The 13,042-nt window shown below is 42.6% G+C and overlaps 1 protein-coding gene across 3 annotated transcripts in view; it reads left to right on the top strand.

Moving 5' to 3' along the window:
- LOC139750238 (uncharacterized) overlaps positions 1-13,042 on the top strand; it is a 568,158-nt gene that overhangs the window by 108,185 nt on the left and 446,931 nt on the right. The gene's annotated exons all lie outside the window — the stretch shown is intronic.

The raw sequence follows: 13,042 nt of genomic DNA, 5'->3' as shown, positions 1-13,042 counted from the left end.
ACAAGTGCTCCAACAATGTATTGGTATGATTATCATTTCTGAAGCTGTCATGAAAATACGTGAAACTGGTGATGTGACACACACACACACACAACACACACACACACACACACACACACACACACGCACACAGCCCAAAACTGTATCCCTCGGCAGTGTAATACTACAGGATGATAATAACAGGTTATTAATACATTGGAATTCTCGATGAATACATGTGTGAACACCGGCAGCGCCGTACCGTAGAGTCGCCAAATATACGTTTTCATAACATAATATTTACGACAGTTTCGTGCTTCAGCCAGACACGGGGAAACAGAGGTTTTAACCCCACGAGATTTAGCGAAATCTGAAAGAAACTCTCGAGAATCTTCAGAAAATCGGAAATTCATTACCCAGAATTAGAAACTCATTACCCATTTTGAGGTTTAGGATTAAAAAATCACAATGACCTTGTTATGGATCCCTTTAGCTCCCTCCCTCCCCTCTCTCTCTCTCTCTCTCTCTCTCTCTCTCTCTCTCTCTCTCTCTCTCTCTCTCTCTGTATGAAGGACAATCTTATCAATCAAAGACGCTCGCAACTTGGGAGATACCTTAGTGTACATCTGTGTAATTACGTTTTACGACTAAACCTCCCATACCTCTTATCGAACACCTCCTTATGACTTAGGATTACATACTACTTTTGTGCATGTAAGGGTATAGGCGTGGATGCATACTGGTTAATGTGTCCTCTATCTCCTTCTTCTTCTTTTCTTCACCTCTTCCTCTTCTTATCCTTCTTTTTATTCCTCTTTTTTATCCTTTCTTATTGTTTTTATTCCTCATTTTTCCTCCTGCACCTTCGTCCATCTTCTCCATGCTTAACCTCATCATTCACCACCACCTCTTCCTCCTCCTCTCATCTTTCCCTTCACACTCACCTCTTACTCTTTCTCTCTCCCACCACTCCATTAACTCTCTCCCCCATCTTACCCCCCACCATCCCCTTAACCCTGTCTTCCTCCTCCTCCTCCAACTCCTCTTCCCCCACCTCCTCTTCCCCCTCAAGGACTCAGGCTGATGGATCCCTGATGTCATTGACCGGTTAACGACCCAGAGCGAAAAGTTGTAGCAGCGATCTGTCTAGTCGTCCCCCTTTGTCTTACACCCCGTCTTCCGAGTACCGACCACAGAGAAAGTAAGAAAACGAAAACAAGAAAAAGAAATAAGGATAAAAGGCTTGGTTTATGGCCGTAGAGGGTCTCTTCGCTGATCACAAGGTTCTGGGCGACGTAGAACAGGCAGCCAGTGAGGAAATGCACGAACTTGAAGAAGTAAAATGGCTGGTCATTTAACATTTGATACATCGTATGTTTCTTTTGACCAAGAATTAATGAAGAGTGTTTCAAAGGCAGGAAAGTCATGAGGCGGGATGATCACACGTTCTGTAAGCTATTGAGACGCTGGAGAGCAAACGCATCGCTGCTTTGATACATATATGTACCAAGACTTTACCGAACCCTCCCACAATTTTGTCCATGGTGTCATGAGGCAAAGAGAAAAGGAAATAACAAGATGCATTATCGATATACCTGCAGAAGTGGGAAGATGGCCACATTGGCCTTTTAACGAACAGATCACAGCGCGCGGTTGTAAATTAGACTCTTAGTTGTACCTCCACAGGTTGTTCCCCTAATGCGGTTTATCACTCTCATATCTAACGAAGGCCAAGGAACGTGCTTAGCGATTCGTAACAGGAAAAGTATACGAATATGATAACTTCGTTATAAGACTCGGAGAGACTGAAAAAAAAGACAGATCTTCCAGTAGGCTGATGAAATCACAATTTCTTTAGTGGTGATAAGTTTCTGCCACTGTAAAGGAAGATGTAAAGAAAATAAGATATGGTACAGAACACCGGACGTCAAACAAGCACCATCATATCTATGATGAAAAACTAGATACCTCGGAATGGTGATGTCTGACGATCTTAACTTCTTTGAATACAACGGAACAACTGTTTCCACATTAAGGAAAAAGATGGTAGGCTGGATTCTGCAAACCTTCAAGACAAGAAAGGAAAAGCGGATGATGACGCACTTCTTTTTCATGGTGGGCGATCAGGTACCCATTCTTAAACAAACCACTTGGGGAAGGATGAACTGCTGGGTTGATTGTGGACCGACTAGAGTATCCAGGATTCGAACCTGTGCGCTCGACCCCTGGCGGCCCGTAAATGCGTCTTGGTCAGCATTGCTAATCGCTACACCATTCAAGAGCAAGAAAGATTATGTAACAATCGATTACCTACTGAATGGTAACCAATCGGTGATAGACACTAATCAGTGGTGGCTGATCCGGAGCATATATTGATTAGTTGCAATTGGCCAACGGCAAACATTAACAAATGGCAACCAATCACCGGCAAAACAATGAGCTGTAGCAGCCAGTCAACGCCAAAAACATTCCGCAATGACAACCAATCATCGGAAAACCTCCAAGCAGTGACAGCCAATTAAATGCAAAGAGAAAAATAATCAGCATTGGCAGCCAATCAACGACAACACATCCAGCATTGGCAGCCAATCAACGACAACACATCCAGCAGTGGCAGCCAATCAGCAACAAAACATCCTGTAGTGACTCCCAATCAGCGACTAAACATTCCACCAATTCTGCCAACTAAAGAGAGGTACGAGACTTATCCCTCTCTACCTCAAGCTGTCTGTGATATCTACTTCCCTGCCATACGTATGATGTTAGGCAAAGCAGACGACAGAACTTCACCCTAACTTTTTAAAATGAGGGCCACACTATTGACTGGGACAACGGGTCATTCAGTGTATGGTAGTCTGCCATGAATGTGTCTTGTTATAGCAAATGGTCATACGAATTCGAGCAACGACACACGGCAGAGGCTTCTCATAACGCATGACTCGAACGAGAGCGACAGAGAAGAGAAGTTTGATAAAACTTTGGCTCTGAATTGTTCCTGATATATATATATATATATATATATATATATATATATATATATATATATACATATTTCTGTTTTTTATTCTGACAGAACACTGAATACACCCACCAGCGCTAGCCAGATGTCCCCAATGCGACTTCAAAAGAAAATGTAAATGCGTGTTTTACATTTCCTTTCCCTTTTCCTTTTTTTTTTTTACCAATACATTGTGAACACTTGGGCTTCCCTTCTAGCCCTGTATGGAGACTAGAATGGGCAGCAACACCAGCTGATGCGGACGAGGGGGTATGATAACGTTCCACGCGGCAGAGAAATTATGGTTCTGTCCTTGTACACCCTGGCGTGTGTTCTCATACTCAGTTGATATACAACGAAGAGACGTAGCTTTTACTTTTTTGAATCCCAGTCACCCGTATCAGATATATATCACATCACCCAGTCGACGGCTCCATTTACGCAACACCTACGTCTGGATGTGGTCGTATTTCAGATGAGAAAATGTACTGAGGCAAATAAGACGACGACTGTAAGACGGTATATTCTCCTCTGGGACGTGAGTTGCTCGCTCTTCTCGCTGGGGAGAGGTGATGTAGGCATAACTGCAGTTTGTCTTGTGTCCATCGCACGGACTTGTGAAACAGTAGCGCAGGCGTCGGCAAGACGAGAGTGTAAGTCGGCAGCTATACGAGAGAGAGAGAGAGAGAGAGAGAGAGAGAGAGAGAGAGAGAGAGAGAGAGAGAGAGAGAGAGAGAGCGCATTTTAGCCTGAAGTTTTGGGAACTGGAAAATGCGAAAACAGCGACAGCGAGCACATAAACGGCTCCCTCATTGGGGTTGTTTTCGAGTCCTTTTTTTTTTTTTCTCGTGCGGTTGCATTGTCGGGCACCCACCAGCTCATATACTTCTGTGGTGCTCGAAGCCATTACTCTCCGTAACGAGGCAGGATCCTCCCAACCCTACCCCCTTCCCACCCCCTCACAAACCCAACACACACCCACACACCCCTCTGCGGTGAGTGGGAGGGTGATTGCAGAAACTAAAGTCTCTCTCTCTCTCCTCCTCCTCCTCCTCTCCCTATTCCTCTCCAGTCTACCCCCAGGCCATCCTGCAAAAGGCAAAGGGGCCAGGAGACCTGTATTTACCGTGAGAGAAGCAGCGGGTAATGCCAGCAGTGGTGGGAGTACGTTATCGGACGATCATTAAACCAGTTTTGAGAAATTAGTATCACAGCTCAGCGATTTCCATCAAGCGTCCGCTGAGACTGATTGTAGAGTACTGGGCACTGGTGTTATAAATGTGTGCTCCACAAATGCTCTGCTTGGAGATTATAGACAAGATAGGAAGTCTCTCTTACAGCAAAATTGGTGGACTTCCTGAAGCGTGCGGATTTGAGCTGCCCAACTTTGTATATCATTTAATCTTTGGCACAATATATCAGTTATTATAGTTATATGTGTGGGATTATCCACTTCACTAATCATATGTGTGGGATTATCCACTTCACTAATCATATGTGTGGGATTATCCACTTCACTAATCATATGTGTGGGATTATCCACTTAAATAATCATGTGTGTGATTTTCCACTTAAATAATCATATATGTGGGATTATCCACTTCTCTGATTTTGTGGGATTATCCACTTCAATGATATATGTGGGATTTTCCACTTCAGCTGTATATATGTGGGATTTTCCACTTCACTAATTATATATGTGGGATTTTCCACTTCACTAATTATGTATATGTGGGATTATCCACTTCACTAATCAAGCATCCATTACACACGACTGCATATCCAAGCCTCGTTCCCAGTCGTTACTCGAAGCCAAAGTGGATTTGCCACAGTTACGACCCAGGGTTTACAGCATGTGACCTTCACATTAATCTTGGTTTGTCCCATGACCTGTCACGCTGTAGCGGGGTGAAGTGTCTGAGCGCAGGGGCGGGAGACTTAACGTGCTTAGCGAGGCTCAGGACCTCGGAGCCTATATGTCTAGATGAGAGAGAGAGAGAGAGAGAGAGAGAGAGAGAGAGAGAGAGAGAGAGAGAGAGAGAGAGAGAGCATTCTAGTACACCAAAGCGAGCTTTCCCCCTACGCAGTGCTAGCGACGCTCACAAGGTACTGCTTACGAGCCTTAAGATTTAGCTCAGTGTCTACGAAGATCATAAGGAGGAAGACATGTGCTGCATCCCAGGGTAGAGCTCTCGTCTCCCTGTGTGATATAATCTGAGACGCATCTCGATGGTTAGTCGCCACTTTTTTGCTTCGTCCATGTTCCTCAGTCACTTGTTGGTTCCTCACCACCGTCTCAGTTCCTAAGCCATGTTTGACGGCCAGAATATCGGGGGATTCATTCACCAAACCTGCTAAAGCAATGAGAAAGATTCATGCGTTATGGCGCATGTCAAATATATATATATATATATATATATATATATATATATATATATAGTTCATGAATTCTATTCCCAGCTGGACGACTGCATAATTTTGTCAGGGGGTTCTTACCCCGAGGTACATCGACGACCCCCAGTCTCTCATACATTTTGCGCCTCGTTACCCCCAAACTGCCAGTTCTGAATTGGAAAGCTGTAATTCAGGAGCAGCAGCAAATATTCCTCGGGGAAGGGATGGGAGTATTTCATACTTAAATGATCACAACCTTCTAATTCTTGATGCCACGGAGGTGCTGAGCCTTCAAGCATACAGGGAATTTATGTAGCTTAAAGAGGGTAAGTCCTCCACAGCCACCTGATGGTGCCACCATATTGATAACCCTTGCCAGAGCCACTGCTGAATCACGACTCTTGATTAGACTTTACTGTGCCAATGTACGATATTCGATCTGCTCTGTGACACAGGGTAAGAATCTTGTGGAAGAGAGTGCCATACGTCTCTAGCTTGGCTAGTCCTTAAAGATGGTAAAACCCCTCGTAAAACCCTGATTGAAGACTTTATTGTCTAAACACTTATGAGTCATGTATATCTTTCTCCTTTGCCGTCTACAGCCTCACGTACCTTCAGGGCTAAGGCCAAGGCTTCTGTAAAGGTATCCTCGTGTTATCCTCTTTCTTCCGAGACATGGAGGAGGGGAGGTCTCGTGGCTCGCTGGCCGAACTGTGATCGTTGTCTTGGTCTTGGATGATGAAGTTTTAAGATATGAGCGAAAGTTACACTTGGTCGGCAGGGGTAGCTTGAAGGAGTATATATATATATATATATATATATATATATATATATATATATATATATATATATATATATATATATATATGTGTGTGTGTGTGTGTATGTGTGAATGTATAAGTATGCGTTCAAATGTATATGTATGTATATGTGCGTGTATGGGTATTCATGGATATACACGTGTATGTGGGTGGTTGGGTCATTCTTCGTCTGTTTCCTTGCGCTACCTCGCTGAAGCGGGAAACAGCGGTTAAGTATTATATATATATATTTTTTTTTTTTTTTTTTTATACTTTGTCGCTGTCTCCCGCGTTTGCGAGGTAGCGCAAGGAAACAGACAAAAGAAATGGCCCAACCCCCCCCCCCCCCATACACATGTACATACACACGTCCACACACGCAAATATACATACCTACACAGCTTTCCATGGTTTACCCCAGACGCTTCACATGCCTTGATTCAATCCACTGACAGCACGTCAACCCCTGTATACCACATGACTCCAATTCACTCTATTCCTTGCCCTCCTTTCACCCTCCTGCATGTTCAGGCCCCGATCACACAAAATCTTTTTCACTCCATCTTTCCACCTCCAATTTGGTCTCCCTCTTCTCCTCGTTCCCTCCACCTCCGACACATATATCCTCTTGGTCAATCTCTCCTCACTCATTCTCTCCATGTGCCCAAACCATTTCAAAACACCCTCTTCTGCTCTCTCAACCACGCTCTTTTTATTTCCACACATCTCTCTTACCCTTACGTTACTTACTCGATCAAACCACCTCACACCACACATTGTCCTCAAACATCTCATTTCCAGCACATCCATCCTCCTGCGCACATCTCTATCCATAGCCCACGCCTCGCAACCATACAACATTGTTGGAACCACTATTCCCTCAAACATACCCATTTTCGCTTTCCGAGATAATGTTCTCGACTTCCACACATTTTTCAAGGCTCCCAAAATTTTCGCCCCCTCCCCCACCCTATGATCCACTTCCGCTTCCATGGTTCCATCCGCTGACAGATCCACTCCCAGATATCTAAAACACTTCACTTCCTCCAGTTTTTCTCCATTCAAACTCACCTCCCAATTGACTTGACCCTCACCCCTACTGTACCTAATAACCTTGCTCTTATTCACATTTACTCTCAACTTTCTTCTTCCACACACTTTACCAAACTCAGTCACCAGCTTCTGCAGTTTCTCACATGAATCAGCCACCAGCGCTGTATCATCAGCGAACAACAACTGACTCACTTCCCAAGCTCTCTCATCCCCAACAGACTTCATACTTGCCCCTCTTTCCAGGACTCTTGCATTTACCTCCCTTACAACCCCATCCATAAACAAATTAAACAACCATGGAGACATCACACACCCCTGCCGCAAACCTACATTCACTGAGAACCAATCACTTTCCTCTCTTCCTACACGTACACATGCCTTACATCCTCGATAAAAACTTTTCACTGCTTCTAACAACTTGCCTCCCACACCATATATTCTTAATACCTTCCACAGAGCATCTCTATCAACTCTATCATATGCCTTCTCCAGATCCATAAATGCTACATACAAATCCATTTGCTTTTCTAAGTATTTCTCACATACATTCTTCAAAGCAAACACCTGATCCACACATCCTCTACCACTTCTGAAACCGCACTGCTCTTCCCCAATCTGATGCTCTGTACATGCCTTCACCCTCTCGATCAATACCCTCCCATATAATTTACCAGGAACACTCAACAAACTTATACCTCTGTAATTTGAGCACTCACTCTTATCCCCTTTGCCTTTGTACAATATATGCCTTTGTATATATATATATATATATATATATATATATATATATATATATATATATATATATATATATATATATATATATGAGAGGGGAAAGGATAGAAACGGAAAGAGAATTAAAACTTTTCGCATTCGCAGAATGGCACACAAATAAACAAGGTGTGCGCACCTTGTTCAAGATGCTGTCTTGTGTAGTGTTGATGATGTGTGGGGCATAAAGCAGGCAGTTTACGGCCGACACATGAGGCCTCCTCCAACGTCAACATAACCAGAACCCTCCAGGCTTACCTCCTGATGACAGCCAGTTGTTTTTTTTTTTAAGATATCCTGACTGTGTATAATGTTCGTCTGTGAGTCTTTTAATTCTTTCTCTCTCTCTCTCTCTCTCTCTCTCTCTCTCTCTCTCTCTCTCTCTCTCTCTCTCTCTCTCTCTCTCTCTCTCTCTCTCTCTCTCCGCTCATCAATACACGTAGCTACTAGGTGAGCGCTGCACTTAAGTTTGAAATCAAGTGGAGTGAAAGTGTTTGAAGTATCACAAATGACACACTGAAACAAGTACCACCTACACCCGCTACATGAACGAAGGCCAACGTGTCTAAATCTGTGCCAGGAAAGATGCAAACACAACTGCATATACGACACAATATGATGTGAACCGAGAATGAATCCTCTCTTCCTTGGGGTTTGCTCAGGCATATGACTTGGCCAACTCCATAATTCTGATGGATAAAGTAGGAGAAGAGGATCAAGAGGTCGATTAGGTGGTGTTGGATCGAAAGGATTCATTGGTTTGTTGGTATCTGAAGTCTTCATAGGGTTCTTATAAGACTTAAAGTAGCAGGAAATTGTACAATGTTAGACGAGGAGGATGTGTCTTCGGGAGTAACACAGAGAATAGTTGTTAGACATTTTTTTATTGATACTTGAAACAGATAAAGTGACCAGGCCAAAGTAAAGATGACATTTGGGTCTGATGAGTAATATATAAATGCAGGTAGTTTTGAAATTATATATATATATATATATATATATATATATATATATATATATATATATATATATATATATATATATATATATATATACATAAGGAAAAATTTGGTGTTAGAGAGGGAAAGTTGTGATCACGAATGAATTTGTGGATTTAACGGGAAAAAATTTGTGAGTCAAGAAATGTGAAATCTCGAAACGAGAGAGAGAGAGAGAGAAGGAAAATTGAGTAATGCTGGTGAGTTAAGAACAAATGAAATTAGTGAATTAGAGAAAATTTGAAAACGAGCAAAATCGGTGTTATGAATCTCATAAAGTATCAGGAAAAATTATAAAGAACTTGATATATGAGGAAAAAAGGAGAAATTATAATATGATATGATCTATCCCTGACAGTAGATAGAGATCGAAAGAGTGAGAGAGAGAGAGACAAGACAATACACCCGGATTGAAAACTTCACAGCGGGGAAGAAAAAAATATGGCTTCGTATCAAACGAGAATTCATCGCAATATATCCAGAAAGTTTCGAAACAATTATTTGTGAAAGTTTGGCGTAATGAAAAAAATACATATTTCTCCAGAGGGATTCTCAGATGTGCTGCCTAGTGAAAGATGACGAATGGATGTAAAATGGCGCCGAAATTGAGCCCCAAATAGACAGCTGGACATGCTAGTTGGATGAGCAGTATGTGCTGTGAGCGAAGACTTGACCAAGGTACTTGTAGGTGGAATCTCTCTCTCTCTCTCTCTCTCTCTCTCTCTCTCTCTCTCTCTCTCTCTCTCTCTCTCTCTCTCTCTCACACACACACATACACACTTGCACGCAGGCGCACATCGTCTGCCTATAATTCTCTTCGTTTCAATGTAGCGTGTTCTTTCCCTCACGCGTTGTTCTGCTAACTTTGTCTCCCCGTGGTTCCGCCACACAAAAGACGTACTGGGAACAAGTCTCTCCTGCAGCAGCTGTCAGATATTTCCGGCTGCTCTGTGCAGCAGAGCAACATGAAGGGGGAGGGGGGGACGCAACAATCATAGAGTGGTGGAGAAGAAGGGTGCAGAATCGCTGAGAAGGGTCTGGTGGTGGAGATGAGCCTGTTGGTGAAGAACTGCGAGGGGGTATGTTGGTGGATAAGGATGTGGTGGTACAGAACAGTGGAAAAGAGGAGGGTGTTGGAGAAGGATGGAAAAGGGTCTGATGGTGGAGAACGATGGAGAAGGCTCTGGTGATGGAGGATAGTGGAACGGACGTAGCAGAGATGGCTGGTGCTGGAGTTGGAGGTGAATGCTGGGTACAGTGGCTGGCGGCGCTCCATTAAATGATCAATCGAGTTTCCCATTTAGTTGTTTACTTAGTCAGATACTGGCAGATGAAGTGCGTTTCTGTTTATCTATCTTTTTATTTATCTATAATTGCCCCAGTGACATTTCCAGAGGCATCCTCAGCCCAAGTCTGCATTACTTTAGAATGAGAAGTACCTGGCGAGATTGTACTCCAAATGATACAAACCTAGTCAAAGGCAACATTTTACTCGCGGTGTTAACTGATGCTTGGTATATAGATATAGTGGTGTTACCGGGCTTCTCCTGCAAGAGATTGTGTGTGTGTGTGTGTGTGTGTGTGTGTGTGTGTGTGTAAAACTCCCTCCTCATACAGTATAGATGGGAAATGACACATATCGTAACCTCATTTCTCTACGCCTCTGTTGTTGAAATGGCTCAACCTTTCACCAGCACTTGGGGTTGCATGACCCCGCGATGCACTTGATAGTCATGCATCCCCACCACCTCAGTGATCCTCATGCATTAAGTGGGAGCGGCAGTATCTCTTGCGTTGTGAGGTCAGGTTGTAACACAGATCATTGCCAGGTATTCGGTGCCTTCAGTTCCTTCAGTGTCTTTTAGTGCCTTCAGTGTCAGTGCCTTCAGTGCCAGTGCATTTCGTGTTTAAAGTCTATTATCACACATTAACGCCTTCAGTGCCAGTGCATTTCGTGTTTGAAGTCTATTATCACGTATTAAGACAGGTTTGTATGCATATATGTATATCATTTTCTTTTAATAAGTTTCGTGTAATGTAATTTTCATTTGGAGATATTTTTATGTTCGATATATTTTTACGTATATTTATGTTTATATATTTACGTATATTAGTCGGTGAAATCTTTTGATAAATGATTTTTGACAGTATAACATGAGTTTAAAGTAGAAGCTGGACATCATTTTCTTTTTTGAGATGTAGTATTGTCGACTACGTTAACAAATGAAGAAATGAACTTTAGTCCTGGTACACCACCGCTACTCATGGGCAAAAATTTTTCCCGTATTTTTGTTCTTTTTTTTCTTGTTTTAATGTCTCGAAAAGAGTTGGAGGGAATGGAAGCAAGTCTGAGACCAGGAGCGTAAAAGATGATTTCATTTTACAGTATTTCATGTTTTATGATTTTTCATTCTCTCTCTCTCTCTCTCTCTCTCTCTCTCTCTCTCTCTCTCTCTCTCTCTCTCTCTCTCTCTCTCTCTCTCTCTCGTTTTCCCTCCGTAATATATCTTTTCTCACGACGGGTATCGCTTTTAATTTTACACTTTCTCTTTCTCTGATATGTCTTATCTTTAATTTTGCAGTATTACACACACACACACACACACACACACACACACACACGCACGCACGCACACACACACACACACACACGCACGCACGCACGCACGCACACACACACACACACACACACACACACACACACACACACACACATGTATATATATATATATATATATATATATATATATATATATATATATATATATATATATATATATAAATAGATTATAGAATAAATTATACATTTCCTTTTTCCATATATATATATATATATATATATATATATATATATATATATATATATATATATATATATATATATATATATATATATATATATGTGTGTGTGTGTGTGTATGGGTGTGTATGTGTGTATGGGTGTGTATGTGTGTGTATCCCTGTCTCGTAGCAGGAATTTTTGATACACTGTAACACCATTTTGGAATAATCTGAGAAATGTGAGAGACCCAGATATGATATGCTGCACATTAACAAATAACAAGGCACAGTATGCATACAACGACGTGTCGCACGACCCCGTACTCTTGGTAATTACCGCGAAAGAAGAAAAATAGGACAGAAAGCAAAGCCTTAAGCCTACCCCAGAGATAAAGACACAGGCAAGTCTGTTGAGTAAACCCCCAGAGACAAAAATACATAGGCAAGCCAATCGAATAAACCTCAGAGACATAGACAAGCCCGGCGAGTAAACCCCAGAGACATAGACAAGCAGAGTTAATCCCAGAGTCAAAGACAAGGCAAGCCAGTCTGTAAACCTTAAGAGTCAAAGACCTGGGTAAGCCTAGCGTGTAAACCCAGAGACAAAGACATAGACACACCAGAGGAGTAAGACATGTCACCAGTCTGATAAAACCTGTTGACCTCTTCGCTGGTGGCGGTGGTGGCAGTGAGAAGGAAAAGGAGGCCATTCGGGAGGGCAGGTGCTGGGTCCTGCCCCTCGGTGAGGCAAAGGAGGAGGACGATAAAGTCCCTGAGTTACTGCCAATAGCTGTGCGTGGCGCCAGCGTGATAATGTAATGCAACAGAGTGTGGAAGTGAGAGAGAGAGAGAGAGAGAGAGAGAGAGAGAGAGAGAGAGAGAGAGAGAGAGAGAGAGAGACCCAGCCTGAAGGACCGCAAGTATATTACGGGAGGAATGTAAGCTGCGCGTGCCGAGATTTTTGCCAATATCTCACAGGAGGTCTTCGCTTCGTGAAAGATCCCGTCATATATATAGACGACACAACACGATACGCTTCGGTTATATTCCTTTCTTGCAAGTGTACGTAGTGTAAAGTAATAAGATGTATTGAAGGATGTTCATGACTTTCAAATACCCATGACATTGTTGAGATTATATTCTGATAACGATCGTTGCCTTGGTGATTGCTTGATCACTGACCGCTCATTTGTGTAGATATACTCTTTGCGCGTAGGTATGATGAAGTATAAGGGTATGACACCGACTTGATCTGCTATCGTGAGAGC

Source organism: Panulirus ornatus, chromosome 9, assembly GCF_036320965.1.
Source record: "Panulirus ornatus isolate Po-2019 chromosome 9, ASM3632096v1, whole genome shotgun sequence".
NCBI lineage: Eukaryota > Metazoa > Arthropoda > Malacostraca > Decapoda > Palinuridae > Panulirus > Panulirus ornatus.
Note: the sequence above shows the minus strand (reverse complement) of the source record. Positions and strands in the feature narration are given on the sequence as shown.